Source organism: Taeniopygia guttata, chromosome 1, assembly GCF_048771995.1.
Source record: "Taeniopygia guttata chromosome 1, bTaeGut7.mat, whole genome shotgun sequence".
In the NCBI taxonomy this organism is placed as follows: domain Eukaryota; kingdom Metazoa; phylum Chordata; class Aves; order Passeriformes; family Estrildidae; genus Taeniopygia; species Taeniopygia guttata.
The window spans coordinates 15,856,634-15,869,623 of NC_133024.1; positions in this window are offsets into that span (position 1 = coordinate 15,856,634).

Genomic DNA, 12,990 nt, shown 5'->3' on the forward strand with positions numbered 1-12,990 from the left:
TGCCACTTTTGGCCTTGGCATTTTTAAAAAGGGTCACAGATCTAATCTAACATGTCCCATGGCTTGGCAGCATAGCTTCTGATTCTTATTGCTAAATTCTCCAGCGTTTTTAAAAGATGAGCCAAGCTGATTCTTTTTTGTAACCTTAGGGTAGCAATCAAAGTAACAGTGTATAAGTAATAATTATTGTTCATTGTTTCACCAGCGAGAGAAAATGCTGCTATCAGTATATTGCTATATGTAAATTTGTTACATTTATCTTGTATTTTATATGTAATTTCTCATTGTCTGTCTGGGTGAGGTTAGGTTTCATACCTGCATTATTTGTGTATTTCAAAGATTTTTATTGAACTCTGCATTAGTCCTTTACCATCTTAATAAACTGTTTAAAATCTCCATGCTTTATTTTGTAGATGAGTCTTGGTTAGCAGTTGATTAGGAACTGCTAAATACAGCATTTAACATTAATTTGAAGTCACATTCCATCTCATTTTCAGCCCATCTCAAGGTATATAAAATTGTCCTTTAACTAGGAGTGTTAACACAGCAGTATCTAAACACATAATCTTTTTTTCTTCTTAGCTGGGAATTGAAACAAATAGCTTTTAATTTGTATAAAACACTTTTCTTCTATAATATTTCATTGTTTTCTCACTGCAGAATGAACAGTGTTCTCAGTAGCCAATGGTATCTCTAGGACTACGTTAAGGGTACAATTTTGAGGCCGAGATATTTGTCTGCAAGACAGAAAAAGATTCAAAGGTCACAAGAAACTTAGAAGAGCTTTTAGTTTCAGCTGTATTTTCAAGGCTATTGCTGTGCTAATGAAGTCTGTGTGGTGAAAACTGCAGATGTTTGCAATACAATTTAACTAACACATATAATTTTAATTAGATCACACTTTGCCAAACCCACCTGCAACACAAACAGCACTATAAAGGAAACCTCTCAAAGCTGGTAGAAGGATGGGTCTAGGCAACCAATTCCAAGTGTCTGTCTATTTATTATTCTGTGATTCCGAGTATTAGTAATTGTAATAATTTTGCTTATTTCAGTGTCTGAGTTGTCTCAAGTGCTGTGGGACTTGAGCATAATTCTTCTCTGTTCTGACTTTGGGCATTTATACTTTTGGAAATGAAAGGTGAGAGAAAACAGCCTGGATGGTCATTATATATCAAGGCAAGTGTAGTGCAGCCTGAAAGTTGTTTCATTGAGCAATTAAAAATAATTAATGTAGCAGCTGATAATTGATATCTTCTGTGAATGCTGTCATGAACTTGCAGTAAACCAGAAGGGAGGCTGTGTGCATGCAGGTTTGCTACATGAAAACATGAATTAGATATTCTATATAAAATCTTTAGGATTACCAATATGAAGTGTCCAATTGTTCCATAGCACTTTCAAGAGTGTGAATCATAGTAGTTAAGAGCAGTAGGAACAACAATGTTTTGTGTTCTTAGAAGTGATCCTATAGATGGCATTTTATCTGTCATTTGTTATGCTGGTCATGTAAGACTTGATGTTAGAAACATGTGGTGGTATAAATATGTATGATTTTTTTCCATTATGTATATTTAAAGGTTTTTTTAATCCTTATGGAAAAAAGCTTAAATAAAAACATAGCTGATTCTTTTCCCACATGTGACTATTAAGAGATGTAGCAAGAAGTTTTTTTTTGTCTATAGTAGTTTCAAATATCAAGTCTCCTGGACATACCTGGGGGTGTAATTCAGGGATAGAAATACACTGGCCTTTGTTAGAATCAGTGTGTAGGCTGAGTTTGAAGGCCTGACAGGTAAAAGAAATATTTGACTTAAAATAATCAAGGTTAATGTTATTCAGTACTTTGACAGGCAGTGACTATTACTGGGGTATTAGCTGGCATTCCAAGACTAATTTTGGAGTTACTAATGAAATTTAAGCCATGTCTATGATCTGTGCAGGAGGTTTGTTTGGTAGTGTTTCTTAGTCTGTGTGGACAACAAAGAAATGAACCTTTTCTGGAGCAGAAATTGGACAATTGTGTGAGTTTTCTTAGAGGGCACAATACCGAAGCAAAAGATTTCATTGTACTTTCAATCCTCAAATAAGGAGTATTTCATGCTGAAGTGTCCCATGCATTTTCAAGGTTCAATCTTATGCACTTCTAAAGAGCTAAGCTAAAGCTCTTAGTAGGAAATCAGCTACTACAGGTTTGCATCCAAGCCTGGTGCCTTGGGTTTCATCAGACAAGCACAGATGCCAGGGGATTTTCTAGCTAACAATCACATTCTTCTGCCCTTTCTAGCTAAATGGCTGGTAAGTCTTTTTACTGGTCTTTCCAAAAACTTTCTAAAGTAGAAGAGGCCATAAATGTAAGAATTACTTGAAAATAACACTCCTTCAAGAGATTATTCTGAAGCATTGTTGAAAATAGCTCTTCACTTGGTGTGAAATTATACTTTCTAAAAGTGCCACCACTCTGCCTCAGGTACAGACTGGACAAGATGAAAATGAAAATTACTGTTTTGAGGAACCAGAAGGTCACTGCATTAGTTGTGGGATTGATTTTTTTCTTGTGGAAGAGCATGGTCTAAAGGCTCCCTAGCTCAGGATTTGGGACCTGGGTATTTTCACAGCTGCAAGGTATGATAGACCAGAGGATGTGAGCTTCTGAGCGCTGAAATTAAGTTTTGTGTGAATTAAGGGCCTTCATTCAAGGGCATTCTGAAGCACCTATTTGGGGTTTGGAGCAAATCAAGTGGTTTGTACAGATAGAGCTGTAATGTCACTTATGATTTGCAGCAATTAGTGTGATACAATTTGACCTGAAAGTCCTGAATCGAGCAATTCTAGGGTATTAACCCAGTTTGTTTAGCTCACAGTGTAGCTTAATAAAGTTATCATATTCATGGAAAATGGCATATTTAAACACAGGTTTTGATTACATAGATGCAACACTTCCTGCAAATTATATGGAAGGTAGGCAACATTTGTGTTTTCTACAATAATGCCTCCAAACCTCTCATACTTGCAGAGCTCAGAGGTTTGGCAGCAGGCCTGCAGTATGATAAGGCTTGCTTGTAGGGTTTTATGGTCTCTCTTTCTATTTTTTTCTTGATCAGCATAATTCTGAACTCTCCTGTGCAATTTACCTGTTAGAGTGCAATTTTTGCCAATAGAAATCCTGCACTTTGTGTTAGGCAGGAGTCAAAGGGCACCTCCCAGCTGGCACAAAGAGGAGTTGTGTCAGAGCTGCTCTGTGCAAGAGAAACAGACATCTAATCTTTGTATGTTCTGCTTACCTAAGAATTAAAGACCTGGAGTTTGATTTTTTTTTTTTTTAACCTGTTCAACAGCCTCTAACCAAGACATGGGACTAGCTGCTCTCTACATTATTTAGAAGCTGATTTCTGTAGGCATAGGACTAGATGCTATTCTTGGAGATCTCTTAAAGCAGTTCTCTGAGAATTTGTTCAGGTGAATAAGCAAGTTATATTAATATATGATTGTTTTAGTGCATCAGATGGATGTTGTCTTTCCCAGATTCAGTTTAGTTAAAAATTGACTTAGAGTAAAGCTTCTCTATAAATTGCTGAAATTCTTACCATTTAAAAACTGGTAAGTATCTCTTCTGTGTTAAAAGTAGATGAGAAAATAGCAGGAAGATCCATGTTATTTAGCAAATTTCCAAATCAAAACCAATTAAAAGAAAGAGAAAATGAAGAAGTGGTCTGTATTTTACAGCTTACTTCTACTTAGTATCAGATAAACTCGTAAAGATATCATCTTTTCAATCCCATGATTCTTATCCCAGAAATGAACGAATATTGAAAAAGGTTTAATGGAGGCATTCTTCACTTGTTGGGAGAACTAGTGCCAGTAAATATTACTTTAAGTATCTCATCATAAATAAATTGGAGAATTTGCAAAGAAAATGATGAATATGGTCTTATAAAACATAATTCAGTCCCCTTCCCCTCTGTTTCTTCTGATGGTTTTAATACACATGGAGAATCTGATACATGAGGGTTTTTATTTTAAAAGTTGGAGTTTACCATCTCATCAAGTTTGCTATGGATTTGTGCTAGAAATTAAATAGTGATGTTGTTAAGCAGCATTTTCTAAACAACTGTTTAAGGGTGCAGACAGTTTACTTTTCTTCTAAATCAAAATCTTACGACTTTGCTATCACTTGCTCAGTTATCTGTCACCCACAAAGATTATAATGGCACCACGAGATTCTGCAGGTCTGAAAAAGAAGAATTCACAGACTTTGCTCTCTGTTTCTCTCTGTTGCTCCTTCTGTCTGGTGAATTTTGTCATGGGTTAGGAATGGGAACCAAGGCAATAGCAAATTATAGCAGAGCATCACAGAAGTCTTCAGCCTGAAATGCTGAAGGTCAGATTAAGCCAAAGGAAAAAATACTTGTATCAAGCACCTGCAGAACATTATTTAGGTTTTTAGAGTAGGGTAAAAATCCTCTCTTGATTCAGAAATATTCATTTGCCTGAATTGCACATGCCCCAGGGCTGAAAAGTGTCAGAATTCTGATGTAGCTCTTATTTCTTATCCTGATGATTGCCTTGATTGTGTGTCAAACCACAACTTTGTTGTGACCTTTTTTATTTCTGAGTGATCTGCTGGGGCTCTCAAAGAGAAGTGTTGGCAGCCTAGCAGATGGAACAGAGTTTTCAGTTTCTGTCTCTGAGCTTTGCTGCCTGTGCCTCAGCATCCTGGTTCCTCACTGCCCAGTGGCTGTTGCAGGTATTTTCCCCTCTTAGCTCTTCTGATACTGGCTCTTGTCTGGTGGACTCCAGAAAGGCAAAAGAATAAGGCCATGAAACAAACAAAAAAAAACCCCCATAAAACAAAAGTTTAACAGCTGAAGGTATGGAAATAGAAAGTGTAGTGACAGGGAAAAGGAACATCCATTGACACTACTGAGCTATCACAAGTGAGGCAAGAGTGAAATACATTCTCATCACATGAATGAAAAGTGAAATATATTCTTTCTACAAAAGCTGAATATAAATCTTGTTAATTATTTTCCCCAGAGTCAGGCCCTGATCCCCACAGTCCCTGTGCCAGACACAAAGTGAAGCTTTGAGGAGATCTTGTCCCACTGCAGTTCAGCAAGGATGACTCCTGAAGACAGCACATCCCCTATTATTTTCTCCCTTCAGTCCATGTAATATAAAATAGAATTGTCAAAGTTCACAAAAAAAAAAAAAAAGAAGAGATTTATCTGTATTTGGGGAGCAGCATGACAAACTGCAAAAATAGCAGTTTTGGTTTGCTAATGTGTGTGATTCTGTAATTGAGACAACTTCTCTAGTTTCTTGAGATTTTCTTTTTTTACCTTTATCTCCTACTGCTTTAACTGCCCCTGAATCTGATAACTAATATTTAGAGAAAAAGATTATCAACTGGCTTTTTTTTAATAATGAAAATAATACAGCATTCCTATGAATATTGTAAGCTTAAAGAGGAAAACAAACCCAGCAATTTTTATTGTGTACACTTTTATTAGTATATGGTCAAAAATGATTCTTATTTGCATGTTTTTAAAGACTACATGCAAACATATTTAGTCAAGTGTGATGGCTTTCATTGAATCTGAACCAATGCTGAGGAATAAAGAGTCTTATCTGAACCACAAATCTACTGCTAAATAAAATCAATGAGAAGTGCAAAAATTGCTTGAATTATGAGCTGACCCTGCTAAACAGGACCAACAGCAGATTTCAATTATTGGATCACCTCTAGGACTGGAGGTATACTTTACAATTAGTTATTGATTTAGCCAACTTCCACACATTATTCTTTTTGTCTTGAAACATAATAGTTTTGTCATTCTTTTTAACTCCCCGGTTGTTGTACAGCTTACTCCCCAGCCTAAATGTGGTTGTTTTTCTTTTCTGCAGGATGTATCTTCTGAGTCACTTGTCTTGTAATCACTAAGTAAAGAAAAACTAGATTAAAAAAGACCTAATCAGGCTGTTGGAACACAGTTTATAAAGCACAGCATACTGAAGAAATTAAGTTCTCTTCAATTAGAACCAAAACTTTCACTTTTTCAAAGGTATCCTTTCAATAGACAGAAGTGCTTAATCTTGTGAATACTGTACTGTGGTGGAGTCCAGGAGCAGTACTTTCAAATGTAAATGGAAAAGATGAATGGATACATTGTGAATAAGATTATTGCAGTGAATTGCATCTTTGAGGCCTTTTTGAAGGGTGCAGACAACGATGTTTCACACAATAATAAAGTAAGTTGCTGCAGAACAGCCTCACTCAAATTGTTACAAATAATGCATTGTGCTTGTCCTGAGAGGTGTTTTGCAAAAGAAAGTAAAGCCATCGTCGTCACTGTCCCCAGCTGAAGGTCTTGAAGGAATTTTTCACCCAGTTCCTGAAAGCTTTGACAAGTCTCAGCTTTGGAATAAGTGAATAATAGTAAGCAGCAAGCTAAAAAACTGCAGTGAAACGGATGAATACTGAAAACTACCAGAGGGGTTTACTGTTCCTTTTTTTCCATTTGTTAGCCTAACAATTGCAATTGCAAGACGTGCTTAGAAAGCAGTAAGTGAGTTCCTGATTATACTGATTAGAGGACCTGATAGAGCAGCGTTCTGAGCAGCAAAAAATCGAGCTGGAGTAAGCATGCACTGTGTCTTAAATGGTCAGTGTATGTGGGTAAGAAAAGAGAAGATGTGGGGGGAAAAAAAAAGTCTTTATCTTCCTGTGGGTGTGCAGTGAGGGCCATCAGGGCTAGGGTGCCAGTCGTGCCTAAAGATATTTTTCAGCTTTTTATATATTTTCATTATATTTGTAGCCTTGTGGATTTTCAATATATAAATTTGTGTAGCTTCTAGTACATTTTGTGCCCTCTCTCACAGTTTAGCAAATTCTTACTAATAATTATTGAAATTCTGTTTAGTTTTATCCTTAAGAAGAAAGCTTCTGACTTTTTTTTTCCTACCAGAATTTGAGACACAACAAGAAATATGGGGCAAAGAAGCCCCTGGGTCAACTCCAAGGAGCTGAACTAAGGGTGGGGTGCTGGGGTAACTGGTCTCCTATTGGATTTACCTGCAGGATCTATCAATTAACTTTATAGAAATTGTAGTAATTCTTTACCAATTGAGAGCAGAGCCATATTTGTGCACCTGAAAGCTTTCATTACAGATGTGCTTTTATTCTACCCCTGCAAGATTTTTTCCTTTTGCTCTTAAGCAACACCAGGAGCCGTGGTGGGGGTGCCCAGGGCAGAGCCCGGCAGGCAGGGTCTGTCCCCCTGTCCCAAGGCAGGGACAGTTGGGGATGTCCCCAGCCCTGGGCACCTCTGAGGCTGTGTTCTGGGCAGGACAGGGCTTGGTAAGCTGAGGTGGGCAGCACCTGTAAGGTTACTCTCGTGACAGAGAGCTCTGATTTCACCTGGAAGATTTTTATGCAAAGTTCAGCTTAACTGTAAAGTCTTATTGGGCATAATAATTCTCTGACCTATCCTTTTTCAAGACTGGAAGCTTGCTTTTGTAGATCATTAGGAGTTCTTAGAACCTGCTGAGGGTTTTATGGTTCTGAGAGCAGAATTCCACACACCTGTGCTAAAAACAGTGAAATAATCACTGAACTGACTGCACTGTGTCAGCATTATTATAGAATGGGTTTTTTTTGACTGTGGATCTTTAGAAAGTATCACTTGTAGGTAGGCCACTGTTGGGATATTGTAACAAAAGACAGATGATGGACTTTGGACCTTATTGGCACAAGAGATTTGATAAACACAATGCCTTGGCAAAAGCAAATGGAACTTTGAGAATTAAATCAAGATTGCAAGAAGATTAAATCAGACAGGTTTACTGGAAAAATAAAATTTAATTAAACTCTGCAAGTAAGAAATGCTGTAATATGCATAAGATTGTGTATGTGATTTTAACCTAATCATTGTAGTAAACATTACTGATCTTCCTAGAATAAATGTGTAAGCAGTTGTAGTCTGCAATAAATTTGGATTCTTTGACTATCTCAAAGTCTTCCCCTTCTCTGTTCATTGCTAATAGGTCACTGACAAATTCTTCTGGTTTTCTTGGGCTGGTTCCTTTTAAAGGTATTTAAAAACCAGAGTCTGCATCCCTCTCATGGTGGATGGGACATTTGTGTGGCACTAAAGAAAGTGCTGCAAAATCATTTGCTGTAATGAGAAAGCTCTGGTGAAGCAGCTGCAGTCACCCGTTAATGCTTTTGAAAAAGCTGTTCCTGTGCATGATACCTTAATGAAACTTTGTACTAAATACTGCAAGCTCTAGCCTTTGCACTTATTCAACTGCTCCAAATTAAATGGTGGGGCAAAAGGTTGGTGGGAGTTGTTAGTTTATTTCATTGGGAATTTGAATAATCGTCTTCTCAAAGGGAATTTAACAAGCTTCCTCAAGTCGTTGCTTTCTGAGTTTGGTTTGTAACCAGACATCAAAATTTCAGCTGTGGGCGTTATTTTTTTCTAGTTAAGGTGTGATGCCTTTCAGGGAGTTTGAGTATACGCAATAACTGAACAGGGATTTGGACTGGATTTTTTCTCCTTTATGATGAGAAGTCTCTATAGAGCTCCAGCAGGAAATCTGCAGAATATTTCAGTTCATGTAGGAATGGTTTATAAAACACGGTGATGGAGGAAGTGAATTCTGTTAAAAAAATCAGTATATCCAGGTTTGTTCTAAGTGCCTGTTGGGTTTTCCTATGATTCTCCACTGTACAGTTGTAACTGCACCACCTTGTCCTAGTGAGATTAAACATATTCCCAAGTGTCTAATCTCATTTTGCTCAAGAAGAAATCTGTGTTCCACATTTTGATTAATTCTGGTGGAGCAGGTGGGGACTGCTTAATTTTATGTATTACTACCTGATTGCATGAGCTCTGGCTTTGTCATTGCTTCATCTGAAGTGAAAGGTCTAAGTGATTCACAAGCTAAATGAAGCCCAGTAGTCCATCATAACAAAGTTTAATGACATGGTGTGATTTTAAATGATGGTGCTATTGTCACTACCAATTAGTGCAAAATTTCTCTGCGCCTCTTACTTTATATTTTAATTTTTTGGAGGGTAAACAGAAAATGAAAGTTGCAGGATGAGGCAGACTGACACGATAAATAATCAAGTAATATTTTTTATGCTTGATGTGTAATAGAAACCTATTGCAAACAGTCAGAAGTCTTAATAGATAGCCAACCAAAATGTTAACCAAGATACTTGAGAGTTCTGCCAACAAGATTACTTGTTTATTAATTTAATCCAACACTATGCTCAGTTTGGCAGTGCAACACAACTCTAATGCCTGACTTTTGTGGAAGCAAACTTCATACTTATTTTGTAAAGAGTTCAAGACACAAAGGTAAGATTTCTCAATTAAAATTTATATTCATTAGATTTTTAAATATCTGACATTGATTTAATAATGATGTCAACTTGATAATGGCCAACAGATACTACAGGAATAAACCCGAATGTTTCTAACCTGAAGCTGGTGAGCCTAAACCTCTTTTAAGCCTAAACCTTTAAGGTGCAGGTTGCTGCTCAAACAAAAGGCAATGGCAGCTCCAAAGATGTTCCTATCTCAAATGTGAATATTATTATAAACTCAAGGCTCTGCGAAAGAGTGAGAAATCTTCAAATTGTTTCCTTTCATACAACTGAATATTTTTTTTTTGTCCCAAGTGCAATGCTTTCATCTGGATGTTATCACATATTCTGTAACATTAGTGAGACTTTTGAACACCTTTCAAAAAGCACTATGGACACACAGATTTGATATGGTTTCTGCCAGAAACTTAAATCTAAACACTCACAGCTTGCATGCAAGCAAACTTCATCTCCTAATTAATTTCAGGAATTGCAAGGACAAGCAACCCCCTTTAATATTTTAGAAAGGAAAGGAAAACAAAAATCTACCTTTGAAATTTAAAATTTTATCTTAATTAGAAAAGAGATCAACAGAAAAAATAGTTTTTTAGATAATTCTTGTTGGATTACCTTTTCTCTTGGATTGTACAGACTTTTAGAGCTTGAGGTGTCCTTTTCTGAAGTGTTTAGCCCTGAATATTGCCAGCAAAACTAATGTCCTAATGTAACTAAGATATATGTTAATCTGTAATTCAGGACATAGATATTTGCAGGGTTTTTTTTCAGATTTCGAATCTCTAACAGAAATTTCACTCCCCAAAATTGGTGCCAATGAATCTAAGCTAATTCAGATTTACCAAATGTCAAAATATTTGCTGATGATAACAATTCTTTTTCTCTCAAAACCCCGCTCTGCTTTTCCCTATTTGCTTGTCTAAGAGCTTCTTTATTCCTCTTCTTTGGAAGGTTAACAACCATTATCTGTGTTGTACTCTCCCATGCCATTCATAATATTTTGCTCTGCATTGTGATGTCTGTTTTCTGTCTAGTAGTTAATTTTCTTTATACTGTGACCTTTATTTCTTTCCCTTTTCAGCCTACTGCACAAATCTATATTTCACACTCATAACTTCCCTCTTCCCCTTGCCTGTTTCTTTCTCATTTCTTTCTCTAACTCTCTCATTGCTAGACATTTCCCTTTCCCCTGCTGCAGGTGGAATACACATTATGTCTCTGAAATGGTGATTATTATTGACACTTTATTCACATCTGTCAACAGCTGCCTCTCTACTGCAACTGAAATTAAAGCACCTAAACACCGGAGCTCTTTATACAGTCTGCCACTAATTTATCACTGATATTTTGTTCTCATTGCTTCACATACTTCCCCTCTGTCATTTTTTTCCCCACACATGGACTTTTGACAACATGTCTGCACTGCCATTGAATCTCCACCTCTGTCTTCATATGATTATTTGATTTTATATCATCAAAAAAATATACTGGGCTTTAAAAAAGCAGGACTACTGCTCTCCATTTTATTAATCAGGATATTGTCTATCAGCCCCTTCAATTCCCCTACCTCATGCCCTCTGTTTAGACTAACATTCTAATTTAACGTGCCACTTATAATGAAAATAAACCACAAATATACTAAAAATGACAGAACATTAGGATTAAATAGTTGCCATTTTAAACTATACATGAGATTTAGCCTGTCACCAAAAAGTGGTCTAAGATCTTGTAATGCTGATCTGCCATATCATCTGAGTGTGTCATCTGTTGTGGCTGGAAAGTAAATCTAAAGCCAAAGAACAAAAATTCATGTCTGGGATCCTGATGAAATGGGTGTAAGGAGATGTTTCTCTGTTTCTGTTATGACTTACTTGCCCTTTTCCACACCTGACTGATATAAAGATAAGCAAAATTGTAACTCTCCTCCAGATTAAAGCTGTGCGTGCTTGTGTGAGTAGCAGAGTTGAAACCCATTGCTAATCCTACTTAGAAATTCCATAAACTGCTCAGCTGCTGCAGCTGCACTTTGATAGTTACTGCTGTATTTTGCATCTGATGTGAAAAATATGGACCACAAGGGTAGTTTTATCTCCCTCCCCACAATTCCTTTAAACCCCCCTTTCAAGGCACCCCACTGGTTTATGTAAATTATATAGGTGCTGGCTAGATTTTATTGGCATAGAAATTGTTTATTAATATTTAAGAAAGCTCTTTCAGAACAGATCCTAAATAAGAATAGTTCAGTCCCATTTCTTTATTTGTTACTTAAAAGGAAAAAAGCTGGTGGACCTATCGATCAGTCACTGTAAGGGGAACAATTATGTTGTAATTAACATTTAGAGTTTAGAAGAACTTAATGAAGGCCGGTGATGAAGAGAGGGAAATGGGGTGATAACAAGGTTGAAGTTAATGACCGCTGTACAAAGAGATGCTTGAAAATGCCCTAGGCAAACTTCAGAGCTTTTCTCATCTGCTAGAAAATAGAGGCTTTGTTTTCAGATAGATGGTTTTCTTTGAAACCATTCAGTTTGGAAACTCATCATTCTTAAGAAAAGAACACCTTTTTGTTTGGTGACATCATCATTTCTCTTTTTTAGGGATTTTTGAGATGAAAGCAAAGATGTATCATGTCAGAGCATCTGCTGCCGTGTGTATGCTGGAAGAATCATTTCCTTACACTGTGGCAATGTAATCTGCATAGACCAGGCTCCCCTTGGTACAGAATTTGTAGAGCTCTGACCCTTTCAAGTTGTGTATGATCTACTACAGTGTCTGGCAGATGTGTTTCAGATCCCTTGTGCAGTTGCTGCTGTGGATACCAAGAAGAATTAGGGTGGTCAGCACAGTGGTCCTGAGGGGTTACCAAGAACCAGACCCTTGGCCACAGGGCTTTGTGCAAGTTTGGAGAAGTCAGCTTTTTGCAAAAGAGGAAATTTATCTGTAAAACCAAGCTGAAGTTTTGGGATTAAAGGAGCAAGGCAAAGCACAGTAAACTTTCTACAAAAAGTCACCCTATTTTCTGTTTTCCCTAGGCACCTTTAGGGGATGGTGGTGTGGAAATGGAGTGAGACATTGTAGGGTAAAAGGGAGAATGTGAGGGCTGAGGAAAAATATAAGAAGAGGTGCAAGGAAAGAATGAATCTGTGAATGATAAACAGGAAGGGAGGAGGTTTGATTGAAAGGGCAGCCAGTATAAGGTGGAGAAAACATAATCAAGACATCTTCACAATTTACAGAGATCTATACTTTTACAAGATATTTTTACAACAATGTCTGTGTGCTCAAATTCCTATCTATATCTTCCCAATATTTTTCCTGTGGATCTGCATTGCCTTGGTTTCATCTGGGATAGAGGTAATTTTCTTTTTAGCAGCTGGTGCAGTGCTGTGTTTTGGATTTAGTATGGGAATTATAAAGTTAACACAGCAATGTTTGGGTTGTCGCTGGGTAATGCTCACCCAAGTCCAGGAATTTTCAGTGTCTCATGCTCTGCCAGTGCCCAAAAAGCTGGGAGGGAGAAAGGACAGACCAAGTGATCCAAACTGGCCAAAGGGATATTGCATACCTGTATTCCATACAGAAAGTTTGTGTCTGAA